This window comes from Acinonyx jubatus, chromosome A3 (assembly GCF_027475565.1).
Source record: "Acinonyx jubatus isolate Ajub_Pintada_27869175 chromosome A3, VMU_Ajub_asm_v1.0, whole genome shotgun sequence".
NCBI lineage: Eukaryota > Metazoa > Chordata > Mammalia > Carnivora > Felidae > Acinonyx > Acinonyx jubatus.
Genome location: NC_069388.1, coordinates 122,578,614 through 122,591,641, shown reverse-complemented (window position 1 = coordinate 122,591,641; position 13,028 = coordinate 122,578,614). Strand labels below are relative to the sequence as shown.

Below are 13,028 nucleotides of genomic sequence, written 5' to 3'. Positions count from 1 at the left end.
TGAATTAAGAATATGGATACATGAGGGGAGCCTGGGTGGCTCAGCCGGTTAAGCGTCAGATTCCTGACTTCAGCTGAGGTCATGATCTCACGGTTCGTGGGATCCAGCCCCATGTCAAGCTCCATCCTGGCGGCGGGGACCCTGCTTGGAATTCTCTCTTTCCCTCTCCTTCTGCCCCTCCCTTGAGTGGGTGCGTGGTCATGTGCACGCGTGCTCTCTCTCTCTCTCAAAATAAATAAATATTGGAAAAAAAGAATATGAACACTTGAGCCAGGGCCTTGGTACAAGTCTACAACATAACATTTTTGTTAATGGCCAGCCTTGATGTTTGGGTTCTCCTTTCTTTGCTAGCCAAAGAACACATAGCCCTGAGATGGGCGGGGCGCATGCTCCCACGATGATCTGTATACAGGAGACAAGAGGAAATGTCCCCAAATGGTCACTGTGCCTGGTGAGATCCTGACCCAAAGGCCCAACCCAGGCAGGAAGGCAAGCCTTCCGGGGAGTCATCAGCGGTTGGTGGAGCACTTTTCAGAGTGTTTCTCACCCATCCTCTTGGAGCTTGGCCACTTCTTAGAGCCTGGTCTGGTGGCTGACATTGTCAGAGGGCCCTACCTTCTGTTTGGGATACTCCTGGACACTGAGCAGAAGCAGGGGACACTCTTTCCTCTAAAACAAGAAAGTTGAGAAGGATTTCTTGCTTATTCCTAGAAACAGAACTGTCCCTGAGCCAACCCTTGCCACCCAGAAGCATTGCTCAGAGGGCTCTGGCACGGGCACTCTGCTCTCTGCTCCCTCTGAAGTTCCTGGCCACCTCCTCAAACCCTGAGCTTCCCCAAATTTAATGATCACTCTTTCCACATAGTAGACAGTGGCCTGCCATACCTTCCTCCTCAGAGAAATCTCTAGTGATGGGGACTTCAGAAAACTAGAAGAACTACCAAAGGGGACACATTAGGCACAAGATTTTGGGGTGTGTTCACAGCATTCCTCACCTCTGAGGTTGACCCCATAACAGTGTTGATTGAGATTTCCAGGGAGGAGGAGATGGTCAGTAGTGATACTTTGGGCCTGGGCAACGGGATTTCTGGAGTCTGGCTGCTGTGGTTCTGAGACAGCCACTTACTAGCTGCATGACCTTGGGAAGTTCTCTTTGTCCTTCTCAGCTTTAGTTTCTTCCTCCGTAAAACTGTAAAACGAATAGAATCCCCCTTTCCAGTTGTGGTAGGACTTAGAGATAATTTTTGCAAAGCACTGAGATGCTCTCCAGGGAATCAGACCTGAGGACTCTTTCTCTCTGGCCCCAGGCCCCTGCGGCCATCCGTTCCCCCTACTGGCGCAGCAGGAGTGAGCTTTGTGAAATGCCACGTGACCTCCTCTCCTGCCGAGAAAACCTTCCCAACCCCCTCTCCCCCCAAGACTTCCCAGGGCTTTGCCTGCACTTGCACAGACACGCTGTCAGGGCACAGTGGGCAGAATGGTGTCCCCGGGCCTGAGGACACATCCTGAAGTAGCCCGCCACAGTCAAACAGAATGAAAGTCTATTTCAGCTTTAAGTGCATGGGGATTTTGCATTACAGGTTCCGTAAAATATCCATTATTTATGTGCTCTCCTGCAAACTCAAGAAAGCTAAGTCACGTTTATTTCATGACTTCTGGATTTCCTTGCGCATCATCAAATGCCTCTGGAAGCAGGGGTGCCACCCCACTTTCCCTTGAGAAACAACAATCTCCAAGAAAAGTCCCAGTTCCTCAGTGGGGTGCTGAAGTCCCCTCCATCCCCCCGCCCAACTCCCCCGCAGGTGTCCCTGCCTTGGATCCTGGGGCCTCACTCCTCCAACCTTTGCCCGAATTCTTCTCTTCTTTCCCTGTGTAAGGCTCCTGTCCCAGAGGGATGGATCTTTCCGGATCTCTGGTGTCATTCTCCAAACATTCCCCTCCTGTCACTGCGCTGCCCATTCTGACACTTGACTGCGGGCTGCCGCGGGAAGGAAACCGGATTCGCTGCAGCCGGTGATGCTCCGCGAAGGCCAGGCCTGTGCCGAGGTGGAAAGGCCTCGCAGGACCGGGTAGGGGGCGGGCGGGCGGGCGAGCGACGCGCTGCCGCAGTTCCCGTTCCGGCCGCGCGGTGGGGGCCCCGGCCGGCCCGCGCACCCGCGCCCGCGGAATTCTCGGCGCTTCCGCCACCGGGGCGCCTCCCTCTGGGAAGGGGCCGGCTTGGCCGGCAGGGACCCTGGGGAGGGGGCCTTCCCTGTATGGCGCCCAGCTGGGGACGCGTGGGATGACCAGAGGCCTTTATATCTTGTCGCCTCGTGGAACACAGGAGTTTCTGTGTATTTCCAAACTGGTGAGATTCGTGTCCCCCCCATGCCACCCAGGGCCGCCTCTCCGTGTCATGTGGGGCCTGAAAGCAGCAGTGGGTCGGTGCCACTTAGCAGCCGTGTGACCCTGGAGGAATGGCTGCACCATTCGGGGCCTGGGTGGCCTCATCCGAACAAAGTGGAAGTGCGACGGTCTACCCAGAGGATTTAGGAGAAGGTGAAGGGCGTGAGGGGTGCAGCGCCAGCACAGCGGCCCCTGCTTCCACTCCTAAGGTCTCTGGAGCAAAGGGCCAAACCCCTGCCGGGACCCTGCCCCGCAAGTGTGGTATGTGTCTGGTAGGCCCTCAGAGCTCTACGGGGCTGGGAGCCGGGCATGTCCGGGCAAGGCCAGCCTCGGGATGGGCATGATTATCTGACTGCCAACAAAGTCAGGGGGCCCACAAGGCACCTCTGCACCTCTGCAACCCTTCCAAGGGCCTTTCTTGGGACGTTTCGTACCGTATTTCCTGGGACATCTCTGCCCTCAAACCAACCTGCTTTGCTGGTGCAGGGAGTGGGGAAAAACGGCCTGCCGGCCCTTCCCGCGCATGTGCAAGTGAGCTCCGGACCCGTAGTAAATCTGAAAACCTTCTTTTGTTTTGTGTGTGCAAGGGGTGTGTGGGGGAGAGATTTTGTGCGTTCTCAGTTAATATCGCCTGAAACCAACTTCAAGGTGGTCAAATGTGAGGCTTCCTGTCTCCATTTCACTTTGATGATCGCCTATCACAACAGGCTGGAGAGACGCAGCACCATAGCCAGAACCCCGGAGAACCAGTCGGCAGGCTCCCTTGGGCTTTGAACTAGCTCTGTCTGAGCTCCGCCTGGCCGGCCTCCCAGGGATGCTGGAGAGCTCAGGCACCCTTCCCCAGTGGGCAGATACTGCCTGCCCCCCTCCTAGCCCCTATGCCACCTTCACACTGGGGCTCTCCCAGCCTGGACTCTGACCTCCTGTCTGCACCCTCCCTTCTTGCTCTTTGTCTCCTGGTGTTCTCCTCACCCCAGCCCCAACCCCAAATCTTTTGAAGGAAGGCCCACAGTTTTTCCATCGGCCAATAATCCTGAAGGGCTCCAACCACACTTCCCAAACTAGCCATGCCTCATTTCTCTTAGGGGATCCTGGGAGGCCTGCACCTCCTACCTGCCAGCATTCTTTGGAACCTGAGAATTAGCATTAGCCATCCAGCATGTGTCACCGCTGGTCTCCCCATAGCCTTTCCTGAAACTCCTGGCAGCCTTCCTGACTACCTATTGCACTAATATACTGGCCACATGGGGCCACAGCCTGACAGCCTCTACCCTGCTTCTGGCCTTCCTGTGTGTTCCCTAACGGCTCCTGTGTGTTGACCTGGCCTCCTGAGTCAGACTGGGAGCTCCCAGAAGGCAGGGCCATGGCTTGGGCTGCCCTAGCGGTGCCCCCTGCGGAATGCCTGCCCAGGCACTGGCCGTCCAGGGGCACTTAGAAAATGCTTGTCAGGAGGTGAGTCAAGGTTGCATGGGGGCGGGGTATTATAGAAGCAGTAGTGGCCCTGAAGTTACTGTGAGTGACAATAAACACCCATTGCTAGAAGGAAGAGAAACAGTTCTATGGAAAAAACAAGAATTTTAAAACTAAATAAAAGAGGGTCAGTGACAGGTCACCAGCGACAGTAACACCTCCCCCACCTGGAGCTGTTGAAATCCATGATTCATACTCAGGAATCCCTGCTTTTATGAACATTTCTAACTAATGCAGGCATCTGGTTAGTAAATGCACAACAGATTAGGAGTAACAAATCAAAGTATCGTTAAACTGCTCTGGGCTGACATCCTGATGGCACTGAGAAGTGACAGCTGGCAGCCTTAGTGAGGGATGAGACTGATCAACTATACTCAAGCCCCGCAGCCTGGGGCCATCCGGCTCAAGGCACGGAGCCACACCTAGGCAAAGCAGTGCCCTCTGACCCAGTGTCACGTTACATCTCAGTATAGAAATGATGTTCATAATGATTAACCCTGAATCACGAAGAAAAGTTAAATGGTGCTCGAATGACTGTTTAAGAAGTTCAGGAAGCACCTTATTCGTTTTTAGTTCGTTTCCCTGCAAAACAGTTATATTTTTTGTAAGGAAGCTTAAAGGATTCCATCCCCTGCTAGCTAGGAAGCAAAGTGGCAGCTTCCATTTCTGGTGATGGAGCACTTTGTGCACCTACTCTCATTTAGGACAGTGCACAATGTATCACCACTTGAGGGGCGAGGGTAGGTGACTCACTTGAGGGTCCCCTGGCTGAAGTAAAAGGGCAAGTCTCAGTGGCTTCCCCGTGGCTGCCTCTCTCCCGGATGACTCAGCCCCCGAGGTCTCTAGATGGATGTTACTGTCCTGATGTTTCAAAATGTCCTCTTAGCTGTTTCTTTGTGTTCTGGTTGTCACTCTCCCCCACAGCAGTTGGGGGGCCCTCGACGTGATTTTCACCCTTACTGTGTCTCCCACGCTAGCACATCTCAGGATCAGGCATCCCACCACTGGTATCACTTTGGTCCAAGCCCTGGACCTCTTCAGAAGGGTCTTTCAGGAAGGGGATGTGCCAGACATTCGTGCCAGCAGGGCCTCTGACCCAGAGTTAACCATTTACCAAGAGACAGTATGGCATAGTGGGCCCGAAGGTCAAATTTCCTGGGTACAAAGTCCTGCTCCACTACCTACTAACTGCATCCTTGGGAGAGTTACTTAGTCTCTCTGTGTCTGGGGCTCCCCATCTGTAAAATGCACACAACAGTAATATTTCACTCACTGGATTGTTATAACTATCAAGTAAGTCGATATGGGCAAAGTGCTTAAAACTGTGCCCGGCACTTAGCATTTGACAAATATGAGTTATTGCTAATGCAAGACAGTTTACGTACATCATCTCCATCGTCTGTCTCAAATCCTTTTTCAGAGCAAGACTGGTTATAAAGAATCTCGAACTGACATACTGATCCAGTAAGGTAGGTATCGGCCTTCCTATTTTGCAGCTGAGGATCCTGAAGCACAAAGTAAAGTGACTGACTTGAGGACAGAGTGCCAGGAGGTGGCAGAATTGGAATTTGTACCTGGGTGCTATGGTCTGAATGTTTGTGTACCCCCCAGTGTAGGATATTAGGAGGTGGGACCTTGGAGGAAATTCTTAGGTCGTGAGGGCAGAGCCCACACGATTGGGATTGGTACCCTTATGCAAGAGACCCCAGAGAACCAGTCTCCCTGCTGCCACGTGAGGTTACAGCCAGAAGGCACTGGCTATGAACCAGAAGGTGGGCTCTCATCAGATACCAGACCTACCTGCATCATGATCTGGGACTTCCAGCCTTCAGAGCTGTGAGAAATACATGTTTATTGTTTATAGCACCCAGCCTCTGGTATTTTGTTCTGTCATCCTGAACAGACGAAGACTGGGTCTACCTGACATTTGAGTCATGATCTTTCCAGGACATCGTAACTGCCTCTCTTAGTCGAAATGCCCGAGAGAATAACTTCCTTGGGAAAGTGAGTAAGAGAGTAGTCTTCCTGCTTTTGAAAACTGGAATTCCCGCTCTCAAGTCCTGCTTTGAAAGATTGAATCACCCAGATATGACAAAGTTCCAGAATCTAAGAAGGAAAGTTTGGGAGGGAGGAGTGTACTTGCGTTTTCCCGTAGCAGAGAAGCCTGAGAGGCAAAGGTTGTCCCTTATCATCACCTGTGAGTTTTCTGGTGACCTATTGCTCTGTAACCAATCCCCTCAAATCTTAGTGGCTTAAAACACTTGACCTTTGAACAACACGGACTTGAATAGCACGGGTCCACTTATACACCGATTTTTCCAATAAATACAGTACAATACTGTTCATGTATTTTCTCTTCCTTATGATTTTCTCAATAACATTTCCTTTTCTCTAGCTTCCTTTCTTGTATGATACATACAACATACGCAATATGTGTTAATCAACCCGTTATGTTACTGGTAAGGCTTCTGGTCAACAGTAAGCTATTAGTAGCTAAGTTTGGGGGGAGTCAAACCTTTATATACTTTCTTTTTTTTTTTTTTTTTTTTTTAATGTTTATCTTATTTTTGACAGAGAGAGACAGACCATGAGTGGGGGAAGGGCAGAGAGAGAGGGAGACACAGAATCTGAAGCAGGCACCAGGCTCTGAGCTGTCAGCACAGAGCCTGACGTGGGGCTCAAACTCACAGACCTCAAGATCATGACCTGAGCCGAAGTTGGACTCTCAACTGACTGAACCACCCAGGCGCCCCTACAAATTTTCAACTGCACAGGGTGTCAGTGCCTCTAATCCCAGCCTTATTCGAAAGTGAACTGTACAATCATTTTATTATCATGTGTCCCAATTCTGGGGGCTGGCTGGGCTCATACTGGTGGTTCTCACTTAGGGTCCTTCATGAAATTGCAGTCAGATGCTGGCTGGGCCAGTCATCTGGACCATCTCTTCACTCACATGGCTGGTCTGGCTGATGCTGGTGGTCAGCTAGGACCTAGTGGGAGCTGCTGGCCAGAACACCCACATGTGGCCTCTCCAAGTGACCTGGGCTGCCTACAGCATGACTGCTGGGTTCCAAGAGCAAGAGCTCCAAGAAAATAGGGTGGAAGTGTATGGCATTTTTCTGACCTAGCTTTGGAAGTCACATAGTGACTTCTGCTCATCAAAGCAGTCATCGAATCCCAACCAAATTCAAGGAAAGGGGACATATACCTCTACTTGTCAGGAGGGGTGTCAAAATGAGCATGTAAGATGGCATATATCATAGGGGCCATCTTTTAAAAATACAGTACACCTCATGGCAGCCTTTCCTGGAAGAATTTTCCATTTGAAGGAAAAAGGTAATATGAATTATGGCTCCGACAAGGACCCCTCCCTGTAGTCACGTCTGACAGTAGCTCCTTCGGGGAACTGGCCACAAGAGACAGGGTTGGCAGCAAGATTTACTGCTCTGCCAAAGCTGTCATTGAAATAAATAGGATTAGAGCTGCAGTGACTTCATCATCCGGACTGTTCTAATAACATGTAATTTGTATCCATGCTGTGACCAGCACAGCCGCCAGGGCATGTGAGTGGGAATGCCTGGCCACCTCTGGGATGGGTCCATTTGCTGGAAATCTTGCAGGCCCTTGACTTTGTCCACCAGTAGACAGCTCTTAAATCCTCCCCTTACCATTTTTTTTTTTTATGCAGACAAAAGCTCTGTCTTCCCCAGCCCCTCTCTCTGAGGTCCCAGCCCCAAGCCGGGGAGCTCTGGAAATCAAGTCAAACCAGTTGAGAGCTTTCCTGCTGGAGAGCACAATTGTGCTGGGGCCTGGCTCCCAGGGGACCTATGTCCAACCTCCAGGCAGGCTTGGTAACCAGCCACAATCCTGTCTAGCAGCCCTGTTATGGTGGCTCCAAAGACATGGAGCACAAGCTGTAGGACTGGGGAAAGACCTCCTACCCCATGGCTCCCTCACCCAGCCAGCTGCTGGCTTCCTTCTGATCTCTCGCCTTAGCTCCCAAACCCTGCTGCATAAAGCCCAGCCTCCTCCCAACCCTAGCATCCAAGGCCCTCCTCCCTCCCGGTCTTGCTGTGTCTTGGGTCCTGCCCCTTCTGGTCTGAGCAATGAGAGGCAGGGAGGCCTTCCACAACCACCACAGAGCAGAGACTGCCTTCATCACATCCTCAAGGCTCATGCTGCTGAGACCGTCCTGCTCACTGGAGCCAGGGGGTAAGGCTGCAAGTGAGCAGAGGGATGGAGGAGGGGGCAGGGCTCAGGCCCCTGGAGGAGATGGGCTACTGCCACTGACTATGATTTCACTGTCTCTCTTGTCCCTACAGATGCTCAACCCACTGAGGGCTTTTCTGATCCCACAGCAGGTTCCCCTATCTAGTGAATGGCCCTTGATCTCAGCCCCCCCAACTGTGAAATCTCCATACAGAGAGGAAATCCAGAAGTTTCTTAAAGTGCCAAGTAGATGACTTCACCCAGAATATCCAAATCCAGAGGAATGTTAATAATAACTACCACCATTTATTGAGCGTTTACTGTATGCCGAGCACAATACCAAATGCCATCTTCTCTCCTCAGTATTTAATCCTATTCTTTTCTTTTCAGTATTTAATCCTTGCATTCACCCATTTTGCAGATGAGAAAACAGAGGCTCAGAGAGGCCAAATAAATTTCTCATTGCATCATGCTAAGAAATGTTGGAGCCACTATATGAATCCAGATCTATCTGTTTGCAAAGTCCTAGATAGAAGCCATGAAGTATTTCTGCCACATCCTGGGTCTTGGCAGGCAGCCCCTGAGCCCATAAAATAACCTGACTTGGGAGCCTCCCATCCCACCTTTAGTCCCCTTTGCATGGGGTGGAACCAGAACAGGGGGCTGGGGCAAGGGGAGTCAGGCAGAGAGGCAGGCAGGCTGATAGGCTTTGGTGGGTGGGAGGAGGGGCTCCTCACCATGGGAAGTTGTGGAGGGAAGTCTCCCTCAGACACTAAAGCCCCAAAGATGAGGGGACTTCTGAAGATGGACCTCCAAGGCTAGAGGTGCTGCTGTCTATTTTTGACAGCATAGCCAGACCCCAGGGGAAGAGCCCCTGCCCATGACTGCCCCTGAGATAGCTCCACACCCCTTCCTTCCCCCTGCCAGGAAGTACTCCCTTCAGTGGAAAGTGCATGGACTTTAGGGTCAAATCCCTGACTGATCACTTTCTAGCTGAGTGACCTCAGGAAAGTCACTTAACCTCTCTGGGCCTCCATTTCCTCCTCTGTGAGTGAGAATAGTAATACTTATCTGGATATTGTTGGGAGGGTTTATTGGCAATCTTGGGCATGAAACCCTTCAGACCCCAGCTGATAGGAGGCATGACCATGCTGGCGTTATTGTCCTGAAGCCCTCAGAGGGCAGGACATTGCGGTCGGGTTGATCAAAGCCAGGTCAGGTGTGGAGAAGCAGCAGATTTCCAGCACAGGTATGGATAGGGCGCCCCCATAAGCCCCAGGGACTGGCTGGTGCACAGGACAGACACTCCCCAGTCAGTAACAGGGAGCCGCCATCTCAGAAGGGTGCCCTGATAAGGTTTGGTTCAGCCAGGAGGAGAGGGGCCTGCAGGAACAAGAAAGATGCGCCCAGGGGAAGGGCCGCCCCATTCAGGCAGGTTCAACGCCAGCATGAGGCTGGGAGGTGAGACGTAGCCCGGCAAGTCCCAAGGAGCGCACAGGAGCAGCTCCTTGGGGACGGAAAGGGCCAAGAGCAAGGGCTTCAGAAGTCTGGCCCGGCTTTGGGCAAGGTGACATCTAGCAGGATCAGGCCAGGGGGCACAGGCAAACTCAGGGCTCAGGACTCTGGGGACTGGGAGGTGGGGGGTGGGAACTATCAACCACGAACAGCCCCCAATGTGCCAGGTGTTTTTGTCTATAGCTTCTCAAATTATTCTCACAACCACCACTCTGTTTTACAGATGAGAAAATCAGGCTCAGAGAAAATAAATGGCTTTGCCCCAAGCCTCAGTTAGGGAGAGCCAGAGCCAGAATGCAAACCCGAGACTGTCTACCATTTTCCTTGGAACCAGGCAGAGAAGAAGAAAAAAGTGAGTGGGCTCCACTGGGCAAGATCTTGTTTGTTGGGAACCCAACCCAAGAGAGGTTCATGTGAGAGCTGGTGAGAGTGCCTTGCCTTCATCCAGGGTGCCTGACAGGGGCCAGGAGGGCTGGACAGGAAAGGCAGGTTTCCTGCGGCCTCGGCCTCAGGCTCTGGAGCAGCCAGGCTAGACCAAGAATATGCGGCAGAACAAGCCCATCTGTGGCCACCGCTGCCTGCCAGGCCAGCCACTCATTACCCCTAGACGTGAGCACCCCCTGGCCCCCTGTACCCACCTTATAGTCACTGGTGGGTCAACGGTGTGGAGAAACACAGGACGGGCTGGTGCCATCACAGGACTCGCTCTGCTCTAACCCTGCCTCCTCCAGGTGGTCCAGGTGTTGTCCCTGTGAGGGGTACACCCTGCTCAGCCCTGCTGCCATGGCCACATCCCCATGTGGGAGTGAGGGAATTCCCGTGAGTCCCCAAGGCCACCAAAAGGCAGTCCTAGGAAGCCACGTGGAGGGACAAGTGGCACAGGAGCAGCGGCTGCTGTGGGGCCCTCTGAAGCCTGGTTTGCCCAGAAGTGCCCATCAGAGACGGCCCTGGTATTTGGGCCTGGATGACTTCCCCCACCTGGTAGCCAACTTCCCCCACATGGAGCCCAGCAGGGGCTGAAGGCCACGTTCCCACGCTGCTCCTGCTGGAGTCCGGCCAGGCCCCAGTCAGTGCCTTTAACCACCGTGCCAGCTCACAGCCCAGGGCACCTCAGGGTTTGGTCTGAGGGGAATCAGGCAGTTTCAATTACCTGCCAAGAGGTCTCACACAATCAATGCCTCTTTATTTCCTGAAAAGCCCGACGCTCACAGCAATGCCCCTGGTCAGACCTACAGTCTCTTCCCATGCAGACAACCCACTGTGGGCTCCTGGTGATAATGGAGAGGTGTCCCCCACGTGCCTGCCCCGATGGATGGACTGAATCTCAAGTCCTTGACGGTGACCCCTGGTGGGTGGGGCCAGGAGAAGGGGATTTGAACTGTCTGGGGAATCTGTTTATTGATTCAACTCCACCACCTTCCAGGTTCTATGGTCAGCTTGGGATGCAGCAGCGATTAAGACAAACCCAGTGGCACCGTGACATGAGCAAGTGGGTTCTCTGGCTCCATTTTCCACAGTCAATGAAAGGATCTTTAAGGGACCGTTCTTGGTCACTATGTGCTGGCCTCAGTGAGGATGGGCCTTAATGCTGGTGCTGATTAGAAGAGATCCTAAGTAGTCCAAGCCACCTGGCAGTTGTGGATGGACTCACAGGCTGCTACGGTCAGGCAGGAAGACCTCTGGAGCCACCATTAAACCCAAAGTGGCGGATGGGGACCTTCTAGTGCTTGCTTGGCTGGAAGAAGCTGACAGTCAAAACCCAGAAGATCTCTAGGCCATGATGCTCCTCCCAGGGACCCCTCACCTGCCATGGCCAGGTTAGGGAAAGATCTGCCCTCTGGCCTTTCATCTGCCATGGCCACAGAGGAAGACACCAGAGAGCTTGAGCTCCTTGGAAGTATCTAGATGAAGCTTTCCAACAGGAAACCAAAGTAAGGCCTTAGCCCATGAACAAAGGGCAGCTGGTCAAGCTTCCTTACTAGGTGGGACCAGGCAGGGCCAACTCAAAGAAGCACTTCTTATGGCTTCCCTGACAAACTGGCTAGTGTCCTGGAGACTGGGCATTCTGGCCTCCTGGCTGCCTTTCACACCTGACCTTGCCTGCCACAGCCCTCATCCCTCCACAGGAGCCCCCCCCCCCCCCCCCCGGTGAGCTGAGCCCCTTCACACCCACATGGAGGGATGAGGGTGAGGCCCATGGATACAGAGTTCTCAGGCATGGGAGGTACAAAGACCCCCGGAGAGCAGGGGCAAAGGCTGTCAGGGTGGAGCCTTGGTAGGATGGCCCACCCCAGAGAGACCTACTCAGGAGAGTTTCCAGAAGCCTGCAAAGAACCTCTAGGGGGACTGGGGATAAGCTCTGCCCTCTGGGTTCCAGGACCTGTCTGACCCTTAGCAAATCACTGAGCTTGTCAGAGCCTGAGTGAAGTGAGTCAAGGAGATAAGACATGGCATCAGCTAGTAATCTTATGGGCCTCATGAATCACTTCACCTCTAGGGAGCAGGCTGCCACCTCAGTTTCCTCCTACACCATACAGGTAGAGAGCATGCAGGTTGCTGGAGGCTCTTCCAGCTGGGTGGTGTGAGATCTTCAGACATGACCTTGCTGGAAAGCACGGGACAGTAGACGAGGAGCACCCAGGACACCGAGGCTCCAGGGCTGCCCCTTTACTGCTCTGCTTTAGCCTGTCCATCAAATGGGCCAATAATGGCTGTTCTTCTCCAAGGTTCTGGGAAAAATGAGGTGAGTCAAAGGAAGTGGGCCTGCTGTATATGTGGAACTGGCCCAGCAGTCAATTGTTCCATGACATGCTCAGTCACAGTCACGATAGCCTTCCCATAGTCACTATGTACCCCCCAAATTCATATGCTGAAGCTCTCACCCCCCAGTACCTTAGAACGTGACTATATTTGGAGAGAGGGCCTTTAAGGAGGTGATGAAGGTTAAGTAAGGTCATAAGGGTGGGCCCTCAGCCAATGACTGGTGCGCTTGTGAGAAGAGAGAGACATACCAGGAAAGGCCATGTGAGGACACAGTGAGAAGGCAACCATCTGCAAACCAAGGAGAGAGGCCTCAGGAGAAACCTACGTTGCCAACACCTTTATCTTCCTATGGGGCTAAAAGGTGTGAGAGAACGAATTTCTGTTGTTTAAGCCTGAATCTGTGGTGCCTTGTTACGGCTGCCCCCAGGATACTAATACGGTTACTGAAGGGATCGCCAGGCTCACCCATAGGACCTCCTTGCTTGGAAGGTGCAAGCTTCCACCCTGGAAGCTCCTCGAAGGCCTTCTCATGAGTGATATTTCCCTGGCAGGGGTGCTGCTAGGCAGGGTGTGCTCTACTCTCAGCCCTCACATTTGCAGTGGCTCCTTTCTCACCAGCCACAGCCAGGCCACCAGCTCTCTCAAGCATCCCTGGGCCTGGCCCTAGCAGCTGAGGCCTGCTCCTG

General features: G+C 52.9%; 1 long non-coding RNA gene across 5 annotated transcripts in view; it reads right to left on the bottom strand.

The window, feature by feature from the left end:
- LOC106980354 (uncharacterized) overlaps nucleotides 1-13,028 on the bottom strand; it is a 70,109-nt gene that overhangs the window by 8,176 nt on the left and 48,905 nt on the right. The window contains exon 1 of one of the 5 annotated variants that reach the window (XR_003427017.2): nucleotides 1,842-1,947. The exons of 3 other annotated variants lie outside the window; for them this stretch is intronic. This is a non-coding gene — a long non-coding RNA (uncharacterized LOC106980354). Of the gene's footprint in view, nucleotides 1-995; nucleotides 1,783-1,841; nucleotides 1,948-13,028 lie in introns of those variants that run through there. One more of the 5 variants, XR_001431056.3, reaches the window with a different exon arrangement.